Source organism: Cotesia glomerata, linkage group LG9, assembly GCF_020080835.1.
Source record: "Cotesia glomerata isolate CgM1 linkage group LG9, MPM_Cglom_v2.3, whole genome shotgun sequence".
Taxonomy (NCBI): domain Eukaryota; kingdom Metazoa; phylum Arthropoda; class Insecta; order Hymenoptera; family Braconidae; genus Cotesia; species Cotesia glomerata.
Window position 1 is genome coordinate 10332352 of NC_058166.1, and position 19465 is coordinate 10351816.

Here is a 19465-nt window from a genome sequence, read left to right on the forward strand (position 1 = left end):
ATTAATCTTATTACATTTATTCCATTTAGGATGTAATTTTCCAAAATTTGCGAAAAACACCGATTGGGTTGTAGAATCTCAGCCAATTTACAAAAATTTATTAAATAAATTAGTTTGTAACAATCCAAAAGAATCGTGCTTTTCCAGAATGTGCAATAGTTGTCCAAATAATGAAGAAATCGCTGATTATTTTCGTGTGTCGTTTAATGAATCTGATGTTAATGAAATCCAATATAAAATGTGGACATCAACAGACCGTTGTACTATTGTGAATGTTACTTCAGATTCCGAAGACTTCATCGAGACTTTAGTGACGCAACTTGATAAGCTTTTGAAACGTGATTTTATTGCGAAAACACAAAGTCGATTTTTTTTTGATACAAAACTAAATTTAAAGAGCGGGGAATTCGCCGTAGTATTTGACTTTGCGGAAAATTATGCATTCGTTGTGCAGGAAGCAGCTCAAGGCTTTCATTGGAATAATGATCAAGCTACTATATTTCCAATGGTGATTTATTATAACGAAAATGATACTATTAAGCATTTGAGCTTTGTTGGTATTTCAGATTGTCTTAAGCACGACACAGTTTTAATTTATTTATTTCAAGAGCAATTGATTGCCTTTCTTATAAAGAAGTTTGCTGTCATCAATACGATTTTTTACTTCTCTGATGGAGCTCCACAACAATTCAAAAACAAGAAAGCATTTACAAACTTATGTTATCATTATGCTGACTTCGAAATCAACGCTGAGTGGCATTTTTTTGCAACTGCCCATGGCAAAGGACCATGCGATGGTCTTGCGGGTTCATTAAAACGATATGCTGCTAGAGCTTCATTACAAATGAACAATAAAGAGCATATACTGAAACCACAAGATTTGTTTTCCTGGGGAACGAAAAATTTTACAAGCGTTGACTTTACTTTTATAGCTAATGACGATTATTTAATAAAAAAAAAATGTGTTAGACATACGATATTCTCAATCGAAAACGGTGAAAGGTACACAGTCATTACACACTTTTGTGCCTTTAAAAGATGAAATTGGTTATGCTTTCATTAAAACTGTGTCCACATCTCAAAAAAGTTCAAAAATAAAAGTATTTTTAATTATAATGAATTTGCGTTTAATTTAATTGTGACGAAACAAAAAATATGCACATCGGCAAAACGCTATATTTTGTGTAAAAAACTCTCAGCTTTCAGAAAAAAATTCAAATTTGAAGAATTTTGGGCTGCACACAGAAAAAATCAATTTTTCCACTTTAATTCGATTTTTAAGGGTCTTCTGATGAGTTTATGAAAAAATAAATATTTTCATTCAAAAGCTGAGAATTTTTCCTACAAAATACAATGTTTGTCGATTTTGTTTAAAAATGTTTTTCACATCAGAAAAATTGACGAAAAAGTTGAAAAAAAATTTTTTCCAAAATTTCAAAAAATCATAACTTCAAGACCGCTGCGTATTAAGAGCTAAAACTCTCAGGGAATTTTTGTCTTATGATAGAGAACACCTCCATAAATTTTAAACATAATCCGCGAGGGTCGCCCCGTAAAAATGTTCTTATTTGGTGGAATGACCTATATATATATATATATGAAAAATATATCAAAAATGCATGTGGGTATTCAAATGAAAGCTCTTGATAAGTGTAAGATCGGAATGAGCTTATATCGTTAAAAACATCATTAGTTAACAAAATACATTATCATTCGTTAATTATTAACATTTTCATAAATATAAGTCCATTATGATTTTATACTCATCGAGACCTTTCATTTAAGTACCCACATGAATTTTTTCATATATCTTATATATATGATATTTATAAAATATATGAAAAGTGCATGTGGGTAGTCAAGGTCAACAACAATTTATAAATAAAAAATCTATTAAATAAACATTTTCTCGTGGACTGAATTGTGAATCTAAACCATTCTGGAATCTACCGGAAAACACACAATAAATTTCATTAAAATCGGTCCAGCCGTTTAGGAGAAGTTCAGAGACAAACACACGCACAGAAGAAATATATATATATATATATATATATATAAAGATTAATTATATATATATATATATATATATATATATATATATATATATATATATATATATATAAAGATTAATTTTGAGATTTTTTTTGTAGAACGAAAATTCATCCTTATTTTATTTATTTTAAAAACTCCGAACGCGGATGTTTTTCGGAGTGAAATTCGAAATCACTCTGAAATTACTCCGCAAATAAAAACTCCGGATTCACTTCCTACGCGGAGTGATTAATTACTTCACTCCGGAACTCCGAGTGATGGGAGTGAAATTCACTCCCCATTCACTCCGGATTTTTTACAGTGTACGATTATTTATATGATGTTCTAAAATTGTCCTTTAATAATGGTGTTAAAGTAACACGGATCGAAAATTTACATCGAGAGAATTTCACACCATTATTTCATTATTTATCGACTGAATATTTTATTATTTTAAACTTTCTAAATTAAATATTAACTTTTTTTGATTATTTATTTTTAATTATTAAACATAAAAAGTTTAATTATAAAAATTGTGTTAGTTAAAATATTATCAACACCGGAAAATTTATAACATCGATTTAACACCGAAAAAAAATATTTACACCGCGAACGGTGTTACTGCTACACCGATTTCGGTGTTGAATTTAACACCGGAATTTTTAACACCGTACACCGCATGGACTCACACCGGTTTTTTTTTACAGTGTATGAATTGGAAAAACTAATAATTACATTTTGTGGATGAAGAAAATTTTTTTTTTGCGAAAAAGGAAAATTGTGCACGAAAACAGGTTAAATTCTGAGTAAATTTGAGAATAACTTTTTGATGTATTTGTAAGGTGACAATTAATAAACAAAAATTTATATGAAGTAGGGGTGTGCGAATGTCGTTCGAATCGAAATTCGACGAATAATTCGAAAATTTTCGAAGAATTCCCTAATAATTTAAACAATTCGCAAATCATCGAAATATTAGTGGATTTGCTATTGTTTCCGATTTGAATTCCATTACATCGTGTATAAACATATTCTAATTATGAATAATATACTTTTTGATTAAAAATCAATTACCTGGAGAAAACAATTACTCAATTTACATTACTTTAACTGAAACTTCCAATGTTCATTTCAAATTTTTTCTATGTGTCAATTATTATTTATTTTTGTAAGAAAGCCACGGAAATGTTATAGTGATTGCAAATTATGTTACAATGAATATTAGCTAGAATAATCACATGCATAGAAGGTAAATGCCATTTCGATGAAATTTTCAATTCATGCAAGTCAATACAATAATCCAATAAAATTTCAAGTCTAGATCAAAAAATGCAATTCTATAAAGCGCCCAGCGGAGCGGGCAGATAACAGCTAGTAAAATGTATATTAATTGTTAATTTCATATTTGAATATCGAACATAACAAACTCTGAAATTTTTCGAATTATTCGGGCACTTTTGAATTATTCGATTCGAGTTTCGAATCGAATATTAATATTCGATTATTATTACGTCACAAATAATTCGTAAGTTCGAATTATTCGCACACCCGTAATACGAAGGAAGATCAGTTTGAATCACTATTAATTTGGTTGGTTTTAAATTGGATTTTGTAAGTGATAAAATTTTTTTTATAAAATAAAAATTGGTTGGAATTATAAATTTTAATTATTTTAAGAAGTAATAATAAATAAACAAAAATTAGTATACAGGAAGATGATTTTCAATCACCATGAAATTGAAACATTTTAAAATGGATCTTGGTGCTGAAAAAATATCTTTAGTAAAAAAAAAAATAAATGCACAGAAAAGTACGTTGAATTCTGAGTAAATAGACGTATGCATTCTATAATTTCGGTAATTTAGAAGTATAATAATAATAATTAAATGAAGATTCATGTATATGAGAATAAAATTTTTCATTATTCCCAATTTTGAGGATTTTACATTCGACTTTCTTGGTAGAAAAATTTTTTTTTAACAAGAAGAAGAAACTAATCAGAAAATACGTTAAATTCAGAGTAATAATGTGCATGATTTTTTTAATTTTAATATTTAAAAGATGTAATATAAATTAAATAAAAACTCCCATACAAGAAGACATTTTTAGGTCACTCTCAATTTAAATGATTTTAATTTGGATTTTGTAGATGAAAAAATATTTTTTTCGTTAAAAAATATAAAATTGTACAGAAAACTATCTTTAATTCTGAGTAAATTCAGAAAGATCATTTTTAGTTATGTTTAATTGACATATGATAATCCTAAGGAAATGACGCACTCACAAAAGAATGAAATACATCGCTTCTATACGGGTCGATAGGCAATCAAAGCTATTTTTTCAAAAGCTCTATTCCTCAGTAACTCCCACAGATAAGACCGTCCCTAAAATGAGTAAATATAATTTATGGCTCAGTTCTAAGACGAACAGTATGAGGGTTGAAGGATAAAATCAGCGGAGGCAGAATACATTCACTAGTACAGCTCAAGATAATATAAAAAAAAAGAGTGGTAAAAAGGAGGAAATTCAATTGCTCGGTGCTCGGTGGTCAAACATTCCGAGAGTTCAACCCAGCAAAAAGCGATCAAGTTTCTGTATAGCTGGATTGAGTAATCTTTCAAGGCAGTAATAACAGTGAGCACAAAGTTTTATTTCGCTTTTGAACGTTTTATCCAACCCGAGCTATTCAACATTTTTTCATTCATTTTCTCACAAGTTACTCTTTCTTCTAAGGAGCTTTTTCTTCCATTTGGTAGCTGCAATTTATGGAGCCTGATTCAAATTAGCACACTGTTTAATTATTTTTACACTGGTTCAAAATTATCGATAGGAGATTGGTCCCGCCTCAATAGACGCAGCAAAAAATAACTTTTTTTTTCCAAGATGTTTGATAATTTTATCAATAAATTTATTGGGCTCTTTATCAATAATTTAAAAACCAATAGAATAATTAAAAATTTTCTTATTTCAGAAAAAATCAAAAGAAGATTTTCTAGTCTTTAAGAAAAATAATAAATCTGTAAAAATACCAGGTTTTTTTTAAAATCTCTTCAGAGAAAAGCTTTCAAAGGATTTTTCTTTTTCTTATCAGCTATTATTTTTTATTTCTCAAAAAGAAAGGAAAGGCGGTAAAAAAAGTTAGGCGAAGAAATGGTCTGTAAACTGAAAAATATTTACTTGACCCATTATCATTATTAATTTGAATAAAAAACTTTTATTTTTATAACTTCACTAATTTTTTCAGAAAATTAAACGACCATTTTGTAATGAATTATTATTAAAACATAAGATAAAAATTTCATTTGAACTACGAAAATTGATAGGAAGATTATAACATTTTTAACCCAAGTAAACTTTTTCTTGGAGCAAAAAAATGTTTACTGCTCAATAAAATTTGATTTAACTAAAAAAATTTTTTTTTTTTCAAATCAGGAAAAATGTTTTTTTTTAATTAAAAATTTATTTTTTTTTCCTATGAAGTCATCAATTTTCTTTGAGAAAAAAGAAACTCAAAAAAAAGTAGAAACTCAATGATAACTCGCTCGCACTATGTTGAAAAAAAAACTTGATCCTGAAAAAATATTCTTTTTCAAAATTTGACTCTTGTTTTGAGGTTTTAAGTTTGAATGAATTCAAAATTGACGAATTTAATCAAGAAAATGAAGAAAATAAAAAGAACAAATTCGCCTTTCAACAATTTTACTAACTCAATAAAACACTACTATTTTTAAACAAAATAACCTAGATTTCACGCTATAATTTCGTTCTTAATAAGTAAGATACAAGTTAACATTTATTGAAGATATTACAAATTTGTTTTGAAAACATTAACAACCCTCAGATTTATTTTGTTCTCTGTTTCATAAAAAATCCACTGCAGAAAATTTGGGGAGTGATTTGTGGAGTTAATGCAGAGTAGAAGATTTTTAATTGATTTAATCTTCCAAAAAGTCAAATGTTTTAATAATGATAATTAATATTTTTTTCTATATTTAATTTATTAATGTAATAAAAGATATACAATCTCTGTATATGTCCATTGTCCATGGCATTTGAGATCTATGGCTTTGATATAATATACTTTAAGTTATAAATACCTATGCTGTATTAAAATACAATTAAAATAGAAATATAATGTATTGAGAAATATAGAAAGATTAAAATACGGTAACCCTAGTAGAAATAATCGAGTTTTCACTGGATATAAACCAGTAACTGGCCAGTGATATCGAGTAAAAACTTGAAATCGCGCCACCTACAACTAAGTCATAAACATTAGTTACACCGACAGTGTATCTTTACTAGTGTGTGTATGTTTGTTTATTTTTTTTGTTAACCTGTACGCATCATTATTGTAATTATTATTATTAAAAAACAGTATAAATCAATCAAAATTAGTGTTTATTAACGTGTAAATAATTTCCAGTATATATTTCAAAATGGATGCAGTGAAAAAAAATGACACAATATATAAATTGCGACTGTGGGCATTAAAAACAAATCTCCAATTCAAAATAATTATTTTCTTATTCTATTGTTAGATTTATTATTAGTCTATCAGTCTAATGATGTTATCTATTTTATAATGTACACATAAATGAAACTTTTTTATATCATATCGTTTATTAAACATTATTTTGAATTTATTTGACAATTTTAATAACGCCTAATAACCTCAGAATTCGAAACTGACAGTTTCACTAAAGCCGCCATGTTTTGTTAGATCTCTAGTAAAACTGGCCAGTTACTAGACAGAAACTTGATATTACACTGGCCAGTTACTGGTTTAAGTCTAGTAAAACTGGCCAGTTACTGGCTAAAAACTTGATTTCATTTCTACTAGGGAAGTGTGGGTATTACTGCAGGTGTAGGTATTACTGAAGATTTTCTTGTTTTAATTATCAATAAATGGGTTATGACTTTTTTGATTAAAAAAAAAATTATTTCTGTTAATTTAAACCTTTCGGAAAATAACTGCATAGTGGTTTTATATGTATGACAATTATTCAATTTGTTATTAATTAATAAAAATTAAGTAGTTACAGAAGTGAATAATTTTATCTTTTTTAAGATTTTCAGTGTAAAAAGAGGTGGTCGTAAAAAATCTTTTTCTTTATATAAATTACCTAATTGATATATTTTTTACATTTAGAAGTTAGATAACCCTTTTTTAGAATCAAATAATTAATAAAAATTACATTTTGATCGGTAAAATTTATTTAATTAAGTATGCAGTAATTGGTACCGAGAAACCGCATGTGCGTGTATTACTGCAATTTTCTCAGTCGACTGCAGTAATAGAAGCGCGTCTATTTGTATATGTCTGTATCTATTACTGCGGACGTAAACACGGCTATTCTAACCTTTAAATAAGTGCGTGAATCAAGTTGTCTCGAAGTGAAAAATAAACTATGGATAAAATTAATAAAAAATCAAAAGTTAATAAACAAAAAAATAAGAAGTCGAGGCAAGTCCAGGAAAGCAATAATCAGTAGATTGTAAGATTACATCAATTAAAATTTACGAATTCTGGTTAATTAATAATACGTTAAGGCTGTGTTACTTATTATTTAGATTATGAAGAATTCTTGTTATTACATTAAACTAATAAATTTTATTTTTGATAAGTTTTTGTTCATTTTTAAGTAAATCCTAAAATATAGCCGTTCTGCAGTAATAGGTACGCAGTAACTGGATCAGTTGCAGTAACGGACACGCAGTAATAGGAGCAAGCTACTTTAAGACCTGCAGTAATACATGCATTTAGACTTCTTTTTAAATGCTTATTATTTAACGAAAATATTTGTTTCTCTCATTGTTGATTTTATTTTGGGTTAATAATGAGTCAAACTTTTGGTTAAAAAAAAAAGTTATTATTATCTTGAGAAAATTTTATAAAAATGCTTTCGAAGTGAGACTTACAAAAAAAACTGCAGTAATACCCACACTTACCCTAGTTTTAACAATCATAGTGCGTCACCATTAACCAAAAACTTAGGGTTTTAAAGTTAATTAGAATTAGGAGCTGTATTCTTTGCGTAGCCTTAGACAGGAAAATAATTAATATTTACCAACTTAAACTTGAAATAAATTGTTTGAAGTATTCGTTAATAATTTTGCAAATAAACTTATTTCACTTCATTAAAACTTATTATTTTAGTCTAACAACTCGCATGACTTTCGAATTCCTACTTCGTACGCTAATAATTCATTTCGTAAAGAATTTGTTTGTATCGATGGAAGATAATATATTTTCGATCAAAGATGTCAAATTTCTTAAGCTAAGAAAAACGAAAAATTTTTAAATCAAGCCAACTGGTTATCTTTAGAACTACTTTTTTCTTGAACCAAATATTTTCTTTCAATTAAAAATTTTACAGAAATACTTCTTAATAAATCCTTAAAAATCGCAAGCAATTAACATAACACATACTTTACACAAAATTTTTCTCAATTAAAAGAATTACGTAAGAATTCAATCAACAAGATTTATCGTGCGAGTCTAATCTCTGTAAAAAATAAGGAAATTAAAAAGGATTTAATTTATAACAAATTAAAAAGTTTAACCGTATAAGACATTAATCATTTTAAACAATTACCAACTTTTTTTTCGACTGAAGGGAGTTGCAATTTTTCTCGATATTAGTTAAGAAACTCAGATAAGACTTTACTTTTTCTTAACTTTATATATAATACTATTTCGTTGTTTCATTCCTCTACTCTCCATCAGTCTTTTATTTAACTTTTTTTGTCCTCAACTCACTTTAACGTAACTTTTATTTCGCCCTATTTTTTTATTTTCTATTCGGCATTTTGAGGTTTTAAATCAGTTCACCCCCAACAGAAGTGTATTCCGTGTACTATGTACTATATTCGGCCAAACTTTTACACTCCCTTTGCTGCTACTTGAGTAATTCAACGATCTCCCCAAAATCCCCGGTCTCGAATCCCCTCGTGTCGTAAAGATACAAGTTGTAGTAATAGTTTCGTCGATACACTTTTTTTTTTATTTTTATTTATCTTACGTCTCTTGTTTCTTCAACTCGAGAATATACAACTTGACAAAAACATTTTAGAAAATAAAATCATCCTGATGTATTTTATTCTTTTTTAGTAGTATTCTATCTTGAGTCTCGAAAACAAATCAATAAGCGTATAGTTTACCGAGCAAAATTATATTATTTCAGCAGTAGTTGAAAGTACTCGAATCGTGGAATGTTTTTAGGTATAAGGTTTTTAATCTTGCCGGTGAATCATTTCAAATCTAAATTCTGATTATTTTTTGGCAGAACATTGAAAAGAAAGGCAACTTTTAAAGTTTGTTATTTGCGCTCGTGATTCAAGAATGAAGATGAAATCTTAGAAGAAATCAATTGAAACCATTGCAAAGTTTTAAATTTAACTATTAAGATAGAAGCTAGCTCAACGTTTTAATTTTTTGGTGGTTTTGTTGAACTGCTGTTATAAATGTCATTCTAATTGTATTAACTGATTTATAAAATAGAACACAGATAGAACAGAGTTTGTATTTAACACAAAATTTCAAAAGTGAAGACAAATAGTTACTTTTACAGATTTATCTTTTAAGAACTTCCCAATAACAGATCGTATCTCAATTCCATCAAATGCATCTCACAGCTTATGAAACAATAAGCTACAATTTACATTAAATTAACATCTCTAATTTTACTTGAGTATCATTTTTTTCCAGCACTCTAAAGGCAGCTACGAAAATTTTCCATCTATTATCTTTATGTAAAACTTGATTTAATGTAACAATTAAGTGTACACGGAAAAAAAAATTTCGTTCTGGTAACCTAACTGTAGAGTTACCACAACTATACACAATTTACTGTTCATTGTAGAGTTACAGTAACAAAATTTTATTTAATTCTGATAACTAAATGTTGTTGCGCTCTCAGAGCTCAACGGGATAGTTCTGAGAGACCAACGGTATAGTTGGGAGAGCTTAACGTTGCGCAGTAGTGGAGTGAGCTGACATATTTCATAACCTTTCAAAATGACAAACATAATTATTTTGTTACTTATCCATATTATTAAAAATAGATGAGGACAAGTAAGATTCCAGTTTATTTATTTAAAGAAATGGGTATTTTTTTTGTTAAATTGAATTTCGTTAGAACGGTTTTGTATTTATGGTTTTTCAAGGTTCATTTGCAGTGACTGTTAATTTAATTCATTAGTTGAATATATTGTGATATTAAGTAATAAGTTATCGGAATACATTAAAAAGACCCCATTTAACACAAAATAAAATTTGTTTTCGTTTATTTATCTTTTCGTGTGCATATACGGTAGTGATTTTATGTCCAATATTTATTGATATAATTAAAAAAATCAGATAATTTTGTGACGACCATATTTTTATTTTACAAATAATTTTTATTTGTAATATAAGTTCTATTATTATTTTATTTCTATTATAATACTATTCTTATTTGTCATATACAATTATTGCTGGTAATATAAATTCGTTCTGCCGCATTTATTTATTAAATTATCAATACTAAATCGTAAAAAAAATTATTAAGCAGACTGCCAAAAATTTGTTATAGTCTTAGAACGATCCTGTAGAGTTGTGAGAGGTAAATAACGTTTAGCTCTCAGAGCTCAACGACGTAGAGTTACAGGTAGGGAAGAGAATTTACCGGTAAAATAAATATTTTACTTATTTTACCAATTTTCAGCAGGTTATTTACTGGATAAATAACCAAAGTAGTTAATTTTGTTCCGTGGGTGTGCGATTGAGGATGTGTACAATGTAGACTAAAATTACTAGCAATTATCTATTATCTTTCAATAATATTAAGTTAATAAATAGTTAAAAATGATAAATGATAAAAAGTTAGTTATTATGCCAATAAAAATTGATTGAGGTTATTCGCGGATCTCGTCAAGTGCAGCTTTAGTATTGAAATACGACCTTTTTTCTGAAGGTCTGTTATAGCAAAGTTGGTTGAACGTAAGAATTTGAAATTCTTTAACCCAGGTTCGAATCCGTGGCAGGCATTTTATTGTTTTTTTTATATTACTAATGTTAGCTGACGTTTTTAATTTTTATTTGTTTTCAATAATTAAATTAGAACAAAAATATTTTTTAAACACAGCTTTTCAAATTTTTACGAATGAAATTTTTTTATTTTTTATAATAATTTTTCAATAAAAAGAAATTCTAAAAATTTTTAGATGACGGCTAACTTAATTTTCATTTTTTTCAGACATAAGCGAAATTAATACAACTAAAAATCATTATAATTTTTGTATTTAATTTTACCAAGGAATGACGGTTGTAAAAGAACATAAAAATGCACATATGGAAAATTGTTTGGGAAATTAAATGTGTATTTAAAAATAGCCAAATATAATATATACTTTTATTACTTAAACTAAGTTTAAAAAACTTAGCAAATGCTATTCGTATCAAAATCAAATTTTTAATTCAGTGAAAACCGTATACACCATTGTAATCGCGCGGGAACAAAATTTTTTTTGTAATCAACTGTTAAGACTCATTGGACTTATATTAATTCAACATAATAGAAAGCCATTATATAAGACTATAATCATACAATTTTCAATGAGTATACTCTTTTGTCTTATTAACAAATATTATACTCTTTTATCTTATTAGTAATTTATATATGAATTCCCGAGTCAAAATTAAAAACATATTTTGAGCCTCCACAACCTACTGGAGGAGTTATAGGTTGAAATTATGGTTTTAGATTTTTTCGACTACGATGACGCGTATATCAGAACCATAATTTCAGTGTCATATTTTAATTTTATTTTTGATGAAGAGCTATCGCAAATTTTGACCGTTTAATTCTTAATTTAGACCTAACATTCGCTAATTATAGAAATAAAGTGAAAATCGTATCCGTTCTAACCGAGATTCGAACCCGAACCGCGCGCTTGACAGATGGGTAACTAACCCCTACACCATACGACCGATGAGTTGACTCACATCTCATCATTCTCATAAGCTAAATTTATATGATGACGATTTTTCTGAAATTTTCGTATCTTTCTCTACCCTATTGAAAATAATTTTCAAAATTTTTTCAAATTTTCTTACCCAACTAAAAAAAAATACGAGTTATTCAATAAAAATATCTTTTTTTTTGTTAAATAACCATAACTTTATTAAAAATTAACTTATTGGGATGTTTTTTATTTTTGAAAATTTTTGTTTTTAAATGTACTTTCAGAAAAAAAAGAAAATAATAATTTTGATTCATATTCAACGTTTTTTTTGAAACTTTCGAAAAATTTTGATGATTGCTATTTTGATTTTCGATTTTAACTTCCCGCTAAGAAAATTGAAAATTTTCAAAAATCGGGAAGTTATTGGTTTCAACCCGTTTTGTGAAAATCGAGTTTTCATCAAATCTCGACGTTTTAAGGTCACAGGAAGCTTCCCTGACTATTTCCGCGATGGTGTCCGTACTGCAGCTTTATGTATGTTTGGGGGTGTGTGTGTGTGTGTGGGTAAACCTCTTATAACTTTTGAACAGCTCAGCCGATCGGATCGAAATAGGTGGCGATCCAAAGAGTATCATTGCCATTAAATTTAGTGAAAATTTGAATCGATTCGGTTCACTAGATTTTGAGAAATCTCAAAATTAAAATTAAAAAAAAATCGTTTTTTCGGAATAACTTCTAAACGGCTTCACTGATCAATTCCAAAAACTAATCTTCTCTTAAATTTAAAAAATCACGTCGATTGCCACCAGCCCCGTCAAAATTGGTTGATTCGTTCGAGAGTTATCGAAAACGAAAAATTTCGAAAAAAGTGTTTTTTTCACATAACTTCGGCATTTCATTTCGGATCGTATTTGATGAACTAAAATAATTATTACAGCCCAAAAAACCACGTCGATCGCCACCAAGAACGTGAAAATCGGTTGATTGGTTCGTGAGTTATCGTTGTTGAAAAAATTCGGAAAAAGTAAATTTTTCAAATTTCTCTAAGATTTTCAGTTCGATCAGTTCGTGTTCAAAAGTATATTATAGAATTTAAAAAACTGCGTGGAATTCTGCCAACCATGTAAAAATCGGTTTATTCATTCAAAAGTTATTGCAGTTTGAAAATTCTAAAAATACTGTTTTATTAAACTTCTATCAGACTTTTGAGCTCGAAAATCTCAAAAGCTTAGAACAGCTAGAACAGCTAACTCGTTGAGCTCGGAGAGCTCAAAATAACACATAAATTATATTTTTAAGGTCGAAGAGCTCAAAAACGTCATAAGTGCAATTTTAAGCGCTTCGATATAGAATTAGTGGGAAGTTGCAGGGATGGCCTTTAGGGTCAACCGTTATCCAGATTTTTTTTTCTCGGATTTTGAAGTTTTTCAAATCTGCTGAAAAATTTTAAGAGTGGTATAACGAAAAACAAACATTGAAAAAAAAATTTTTTTTTATTTTTAAAAAAGAATATAGAAAGAAAAAAAATGTCACTGAAAATACAGGTTTTTTATTAAAAACCAAAAAATCTAAAATAAAAAATGAGCATCATCCCCAAATTTTCGTTTCCTTCCAAAAGTTTAAAAAAAACCGTTGAATATGAATCCGAATTATTATTCTGACTTTTTTTTTTCTAAAAAGAACATTTTAAAACAATAATTAAAACAAAAAAACATCCCAATAAGTCAATTTTCAAAAAAGTTATGGTTGTTTAACAAAAAAAAAGTTATTATACGTAGAGAACAGTACGCCATATTGCTTTAAAACTTAGTATACTAAACTATATATATATACACATTCGACACAAGTAGATATTTATCATTTAAATTAATATTTTACCGGTTAAATAGCCAAATAACTTACCAGTTAGTAACCGGATATTTATCCACTCGAATCACTACATGTATGAATGAATGAAGATAGATATTATATGATAAGTATAGAAGGAAGGATGGTAGCTTCCGTCAACTTGTGGCGCATTTACTTCTACTATAACTACGATGATTTCAATTTTATCGCGGAAACCACCGAAAAGTTTTCACTAACATTACGAGAAGAGAATTTATATTCATCCGTCTGACCGTTATTACTTTTCTTGATTAATATCTCAAACTCATGCACTATATTATGCGGTACAGCTTAGAGCTTACCAAAGTTGAAATGAGGTAAAAGGTGAAATAAATTTTTTTTCTTTTCAGCTAAGTATATTTTGAATCATTAAATCATTTTCTGGTGGATGAATCTTTAAACGGAGCGTAACTTTATTTTATTGGTTTATTTAAGATATTCATCACTTTGTGATTGTGCTTAACCCTTCGCTGTTTGGATACGGTCAGGTCTGACCTTCTTTTTACAAGAAAAATATTTTCAAATGTCATTGTCTGGGTAAAAAATTTTGATGATTTTTTTCCTTTTAGTATGCTTAGGAATAGCTTTACTTTACAATAAATATTTTGACTCAGAAGAATAAATATGTTTATAGTTTTAAAAGATTGAAATTAATTTTTCGTAATACTACGTTGAATTCAGAGTAAAACAATGTATGACTTTTTACAGTTTAATAATGAAAAGGAACAATAATATCAAAGACTTATACACGGAAAAAAATAATCGGTAGCGTCTACCGATTGGTGTTCAATTAACTCAACCGATTTTTTTTTGTCTCACCCGTGTTCCTGCCTCTACACAGAAAAAAAATTAACTCGAATCAGGAAAACAATTTCGAAGAACTTTATCGTCTTGATTTGAGCAGAAAACTTCATAAACTAAGAAATTTTTCTTGGTTTAAGTGAATCTTACTTGATTGAAACTCTTCAAGATTTTTTTTGGTTGAAGAATTTTTCTTTTGACTCGAGTTAATTTTTTTTCTTTCAGTGTATATCAGTAAAAACCAATTTAAATTTATTGTTATTTCTGTGTGCAAGTTATTTAAGCTTTGATCTTAACTTACTGGATAAAATATTTAATTGTTTAAGAGGTGAAATTTTTGCCCTAGTATTACAAGCTTATTTTTTAATTGCATGCCCAATCTCTATTTCTTCTTAAGGGGGTATTCTAGTGTAGAGACATGAATTTTAGGTAATTTTTAGTGTCGTAAAAAAATAGCAATCAATATTTTTACCATCCATTTTTTTAACAGTTATTTATTAATGTTTCAAGAGTACAGAAAAAAAAAAAAAAAAAAAAAGTCAAAAATTTAAAAAACTGGCAGCCGATGAAGTGGGGGGCGTCAAAAAATTGGCAGATGAGTTTTGACATGATTTCAACCCTCCTAGTCATCTGAAATGAAAAAATAAAAAAGATTATTAATCTGCAATGATGTCGCAAGAATGAGAACTAGCGATGAGTGAAAAAAAAATTTTTTGACAAAATGGCGACTGTTTGAAAAAAAGACGATTTTTTTTACCATTTTTTAGAGTTTCTCGAATTTTTTAAAAATAGTCAAAATTGAAATTTGGGAATGAGGCTAGTTCCAATTCTTGAGAGGTCTATAAAGAAGATTCTCTGAAAATTTCAAGTGAATCGGTCCAGTAGAACTCGAGAAATCGTGACAAATATATTGAAAAAGTCTGTTCTGAGAAAAACGCATTTAAAGTTTCGCGTAAAGTTTTTCGCTGTCAAAGTCATGAAATGATATATTATACTTACTTTTATTCAATCTGCCATTCCTGCTTCATACATCAGACCTTCTTCTACTTCAAAAAAACTATTTTCTGCGTTTCTCTCTTCCAATCGAGCAGTTCTGGCCTCCTTTGAAGCGTTGGATGAACGTATTTCGGAGCGTTCAATCCGGGCGTTGTCTCGTCTCACAGCAAATGAATGAGCTTCCGGCCCAATTTTCATTCCCATAAGGGTCATCATTTTTTAAATTGGAATGAAACCTTCATTAAAAATGCAAACAGCGAGAAATGTTGCTATTTCAATTATCTTAGGTCCAGAATGAATATGTTTCGGCGCGAAAGTCCAAGTCAACGAGTTTAGAGACTCATTATTGTTTTGAGTTTCAGTACCTAAACATCGAGTTAATAATTCCTCTGATGATAAACTGTCATAAATTGGTTTTATAATTTCTAAAACTTTATCACACAGATCCATATCGAGTATGCCTTTGAATGTCTTTGTATCACCATCGCCAATATATTTTACGTATTTCACTCCGTGTTTTTCAACTGATCTACAGAACATCTCCACAACAGCATCTACTTCCATTTTGCCGGCACTTCCTTTATGATTTATGGTACAAACTTCTTGATGATACTCATACCAATCATGATACGCTGAAATATCTGAATTTTTTTTATTTTTCCAAATATTACAACCTTGACAGAAACTGGATTTGACAACAGTATCAACAACTTTCTTGCAATTTTTTGCTACTAGTGTAGTTACTCCAAATAGAGAATTAAAACCTCTTTTTTTCCAAGTCCCATCACCAGAAACTGTAAACTACGTTGGATTTGCATTTGGATCACAAGCTGAAATTAAATCTTTTTCTTCGTTGACAGCTTTGGAAATGACAAGATTATAAACTGCAGATGTAGCTAAATGGATATTTTCGACACAAGCGTAGTAAGCCCCGATTGATATTCCTTGACAAATATCCATCAGACTACAGAAGATGTTGATTCCTTCCCTGCCAACTCCCAAAACCCGCATAGCAAATATTATTTTTCGGTTCACTTCAAAACATTTTTCAATAAATGGGCATGATGGTATATATTGGTCATTTTCGCAACTACATTGTAATGTAATTTTAAAACCTACTCCACGGTAAGTCGTTCGTGAAAATTTAATTTCTTTATTGCAATTTGCACACAAAACTAGAGAAGAAAGTGCCAAAAACACAGTAGCCATAATTATTTTCTGTTGTAACCTCTGCATCGTTTGATTTTCTCAACTTTGCTGCTGATGAGCTAGTAAAACTGGTGTCTGTTTCTACAGTGTGCCGATTACCGTGAAACTTCCGTTTTGTTGGTCGATCTGCACGCTTATATTTTTTCGTTGTGGATTTTTTATCCATTTTATTTATAAGAATCAAAATTATTACTCGCAAAATATCTTTCGATCACTGCACATACGTCCACGTGTTTTCGAGGTTGGGATTTGACTGCCAGCAGCTGGATGTTAGTGAACACTGAATAATATAAAAGACACGTCACCTTGGGTTATTATATTACACTAAATACATACACACATATATATATATATATATATATATATATATATATATATATATATATATATATTATACATTATACATATATATAAAGGATAAAAGGTTTAACTGAGAAATATAGATTCAGGTAGACGGAGAATCCCTAATGTCTTTTGTTCGACTAGACCCAACCGAACCAGTTTGGAGGCCGGGTCAGTAAAATGTCTATAGCTCCGAAAATAATTTAAATTTTCAAAAATCCTGTCGTAGACATATTCTTAAATAGTTAAACTTTGAAAATATAAAAGAAAAAAATCGATTTTTTTGAAATTCTACACTAGAATACCCCCTTAAAACCGATATTTTGAAATTTCTTTTTGAAACCGATATTTTCGATAGAGTCAACGGATTTTACCGGTAAATTCCACCGAAAAATTCGGTATAGCCCTATCAAAGGAATCGGTTGCCTCGACCGAAATATAATCGGTAAAGATTTTTTTTTTCGGTAGAAGCTACCAATTTTTTTCGGTGGAAGTTACCGATTTTCTCGGTTTTGAGTCTACCGGAAATCTAATTTATTTCTACTATTAATCTGACAGAAAGTTAAACATCTAGAAAAAAAGTATAAATCAATTTTTGTATTTTTTGTGATGGAAAACAGGTGAAGCCTCACATTTATATTACCTTACTTTTTTTTTAGGACCATTAATTTACTTCATACGAACAAAAACTTGGAAGTTAACTTTGACTACAATGACATGCAAGCAATTAATAACAATAAAAAGTAAAATTTCGAGCGAAAATTAGCATATCATCTACAGCTTTGTCTAGATTTACTTGACATCTTGTGAAGCTTAAAAACATTTACAAGAAACTTGGAAGTGAAGTTTACAAGGTGAATAATTAACCACTTAGGGAAAGTTAAATTCAATTGTAGAGTTAAATTTAAATTTAAACGACAAACTCTACATTACAATTTATTTGTAAATAAATAATGTTTGTTTTTTTTTTCCGAGTCAATACATTATCCAGGAAACTGCATTGAAAACAAAGTACCACAACTGCCGGTAATAATGTACTTTTTATAAATCTATAAGCTTTGCTCACAAAGTATATACTTGTATAACTATATGTATTAGTTCGTTGATGCGTTCACTTGGGGTTTTTTTTGTAAAATTCAATATCTTCGTGAACGTGATGTAGAAAAGCTGACAATCATCTCAAAGTCTCTATTTTTAAACGCTTTTATCTTTCATGTCGCCCTCTTGTCATTTTCCACTCTCTGGTATTATTACGGGTTTTATACGTTTTTTATTATTACTATTTGTATATACTTTTTGCTGGCAAACGCAACACAATTAGTGCATTGAAAAGTACCTACAATAGAATCGGGTGGAAAATAGATTTTTTAAATGGAACAAAAACTTATTATTCGATCAAAACTTTAAGTTAATATCTTATAAACTTACTCTGTAAGAAGATGGTAGTACATTTTTAGTCCTGTAACTTGAAGTACAACAGTAAAGAAATAAAACACTTCGCTTACGGAGTAAATCTGGAGTTTTTTTTCTATAGAGTAATTGAGTAGTGAATATTGATATTGTTTCGAAAAAAGTTCAATTATGGAATCTTTAAAGTAAAATAAATTTTTATTAGCTCAAATAAATTTCATATTTCAAATTACTAGCTATTACTTTAAACAATTTATCTAAAGCTTACGTTTGTATTAATTAATTATATTTTTTTTAATATTTGACGGCAACATTGAACTAGATTTTCGTGAAGATTATTTTGTTTTCAACTCTTGTTGAAAACTCTCAATGTAAATAGTTAAAAATAATAAGTAATAAAATTACTACGTCCAATTAAATTGAATTAATTACTTTAAAAGTACTTAAATTAACTTTTATAGGGCAATTTTTAGAATTTTTCAACAAATACATTATTATAGGGGAAATTTGTCAGAAAATGCTACTTGTAGAAATTAAAAAAATATTGATGTATTTTTTTTTTTAATTTTCAAATTAATTTGTGATATCAAACGAAGGGAAAAAGTTATATAAATTTTTTTGATCTCTGAAATTACGCATTTTGTAATTTTTGAATGAATAACAACTATTTTGCATATGCCTTAAGCTCGAAATGCGTAGGTATAGTATGTTTTACTATCGCCTAAAAATAAAAACTCGTTTATTTTAACATTTACATACTTGTTAAATTAATTATGTTCGGTTAAACAGTGAAAAAGTGCGTACAAAACATCGAAAAAAATGTTAATAAACAAATTTTATT

At 28.5% G+C, this 19465-nt stretch overlaps 1 protein-coding gene and 1 long non-coding RNA gene across 5 annotated transcripts in view; one reads left to right on the plus strand and one right to left on the minus strand.

The window, feature by feature from the left end:
• The window catches only part of LOC123271822 (gamma-aminobutyric acid type B receptor subunit 2), a 432312-nt gene that overhangs the window by 263154 nt on the left and 149693 nt on the right, over positions 1 to 19465 (minus strand). The window lies entirely within an intron of this gene.
• Positions 622 to 15216, plus strand: LOC123271944. The gene is made up of 3 exons (XR_006510976.1): positions 622 to 1100; positions 3843 to 3845; positions 15207 to 15216. It is a non-coding gene; the product is annotated as an uncharacterized LOC123271944 (long non-coding RNA).